The 3026-nt window shown below is 34.4% G+C and overlaps 1 long non-coding RNA gene across 1 annotated transcript; it reads right to left on the reverse strand.

Moving 5' to 3' along the window:
* Positions 1-282: 282 nt before the first annotated feature.
* LOC149493714 (uncharacterized) lies at positions 283-2715 on the reverse strand. The gene is made up of 3 exons (XR_016322623.1): positions 2384-2715; positions 1296-1381; positions 283-487 (listed from the first exon to the last, which is right to left on the reverse strand). It is a non-coding gene; the product is annotated as an uncharacterized LOC149493714 (long non-coding RNA).
* Between the last annotated feature and the right edge of the window lie 311 nt (positions 2716-3026).

Here is a 3026-nt window from a genome sequence, read left to right on the forward strand (position 1 = left end):
TAGAAAACTAAATTTACCAAAAAAAAAAAAAATGAAAACCAAGTTCCTTTCCCTCTCTTCTCTCTCCCCGTTCCCAGCAACAGTAACTCCTACCTAAGGGTGGCCACGGTTTCAGTTTCGGAACCGAACCAGAAATTGACGATTCCAGTTACGGTTTAGAACCAAATGGTTACGGTTCTAGTTCTGGTTCCGGTTCCTTATGTCACGACCCATTTCCATGGACCAGACCGGCACTAGGACCTGGGTGGGCTTAAGGCCCCCGAAGCCCGTAGTAAGCCTATATTATGCAAATCTCATTTACTATTCATAATTGTGGATACAGGCCCAATAATTTATTTCAATTATGTACCACTAGTACAGTTCATCTACAACCCACTAGAATACAATTGCGGAACTCTACCTATACATTTACATCATCATTTATTTATCGTTTACAGTTTTCTATACTTATGTCTCAACTTCATAGGATTTTTCTTTCTTCTATTACCTGGAAAAAAAATAGGTAGGCAGGGGTGCGCGCCAAACTCAATGAGTAGGGTTAGATAACCCTTTCACCCCACACAATCATACAGATGCTAAAATATTTTTATTTGTTTATCGATTAAATTTATGATCATGCAGTGTCACACAAATGGCAATACAACAGCAACCACAATTAGTATCACCTTCATATAATCACATCATGTGGAAATTAGTCAGTGGCACCACCTAAAACCCCAACAAGTCGTCCTCACACATGGCTCGCCCTCTCATACATGTGCACCAGGGAGCCGACCCCCATACGGCCAACTGGTCTAATCCTCACTGACCAGTCCTCTCATTGTTTTTCCATTCTCTCTCTTTTTTTAAAAAAAAAATGCCAACAGGAGGCAACCCGGTGGTCTCCATCCAATCTAGATCATTAAGTGCTCACAACAGGAGGCCACCCTGCGGGCTACAATCAAATCTAGATCATCAGGTGCGCAACAACAAGAAGCCATCCTTTGGTTTTCCATATAATCCATATCATCAGGTGCACACGGGGGCGCCGATCTCCCATTTACTCGGCTGACGGTCAAACTCCATATCATATCATATTCAGGATCCATATCACATAGACCGTCCTCACAAATCCATGGTGGTCCACATCATCCCAATTCCACACAAACAACGCACAGCAATACCACATCACAGGTAATCAAGTATTATTTAATATCAACAAATAGTGTATCACAATATAGCAGTAATGCATGATAACATTTAGTCGTGAATGCATGAATGCAGGCAGATGAGGCGAATTATCTAACACTACTCACAGTTTTTTTTGTTGTCCTTCAAAGGACTGCCTTTCTTATTGTGCGCTCCCAGCCTTTGTCTTCACAGTCCGAAACTTTATAAGTATCTATATAATAAGAAAATTCTACATAAGAATTCTAATTTGGAAAATGCAGTTTACATTCATTTATTTGTTTTCATTTATTTGTTTTCGTTACTCGTCGGTTCACTAACTTATCAAACTAAACTGTATATCTATAGTGCATCTTTATTTGATTTATTTCTTCTAATTTATTCGTTAAGTAAAACGTCTAATTATTTGGTAATTAATATTTTATGATACTACTAATCAAAATATTTAATATGATTAATAATAATAATATTAATAATGATAATATGATTGATCATATAATATTCATAACGTTAATAACTTTAGTCGGTATTTAATTCACTGAACTATATATAAATTCATTCCTCTTGTTTATTTATTTATTTGTTTATTTATCCCTCTCGTAATCTTATTCTATATTTTTAATTTCTATGAATAATTTAATCGCTATAAGTAATTTAGTTTCTAAAATACAATTTATTTTCTACTGACTTTTCAGCAGCATCTCCCCTAAAATTTGGATTATCCACCTGTTAAAATATCAACAGTTTATCTAATAATTTCAAACCACACAGCCCATCCATCGGGCAATTAATCAAATGACATTTTCCCATCCTCCTTCAATCTCAACATCACCACACAATCCAATTTATACATTACAATAACATTATTTTTAAACTACCTTAATTATATCAACACTAATATTATAAAGCTATTAACTACTCACAGTGACCAAATTAAATTAACCAAATTAATTAACTACAAATAAAATTAATTTAATTAACTAACATTACTAACATTAACTTAACTAAACTAATTGACTACAAATAATAAAATTAATTTCATTAACTAATACTACTAAATTAATTAACTGCAAATAATAAACTTAATTTAATTAACTAATATTATTAACATTAACTAAATCAACTAAAATTATTAAAATTAAACTAACTAAATTTAATTAACTATCATTAATAAAATTAAATTAATTAACTAAAATGTATTTCAATTAATTTATACCCCGATATAATTTTTTTTTTTGTTGAATTTCTGCTAGCTTGGTGATCGGAGGCGTGCTGGAGCGGCGGCTAGGCGGTGGCGATGGCGTGACGAGCTGGGTGAGGCGCGGCACTTGCTCGATCGAAGGCAGAAGGGGCTGTGGTGGCGCGATGAGCTAGAGGAGGAGCTGGCAATGACGCAGACCCAGTTGCAGGGAAGAAGAAAGGGAAAGAAAGAAAGAAAAAGGAAAGAAAGAAAGAAGAAGAAGAAGAAGAAAGAGGAAGAGAAGAAGAGGAGAAGAGGAGGAGGAGATGAGGTCGACGCAGGAGAGGAAAGGAAGAAGAAGAAGAAAAGAAAAGAAATAAAGTATGTCCAACTTCTAGATGATTTCGGTTCGATCCGAACCGGATCGGTCTGATTCAACGACTCATCTCGATTTTTACTCGATTTGCAGGTTTTTCACATGATTCTCAAGTTATTCATTTGGTTTTCGAAAAATCAATTTGATTTTTGGGTCTGGTTCGACTTATTTTGTTTATTTAGTTCGGTTTCGCAATATTTTCTCTATTTACTCAATTATAATACAATATTAATAGTAATGATATTTGATTTTAAGACAATTAATTTATATTGCAGTTACATACATATACATACATTTGTAATC

The sequence above is a fragment of the Jatropha curcas genome, chromosome 9, assembly GCF_041381405.1.
Source record: "Jatropha curcas cultivar XTBG-Jc1 chromosome 9, XTBG_Jcur_1.0, whole genome shotgun sequence".
Classification (NCBI taxonomy): Eukaryota; Viridiplantae; Streptophyta; class Magnoliopsida; order Malpighiales; family Euphorbiaceae; genus Jatropha; species Jatropha curcas.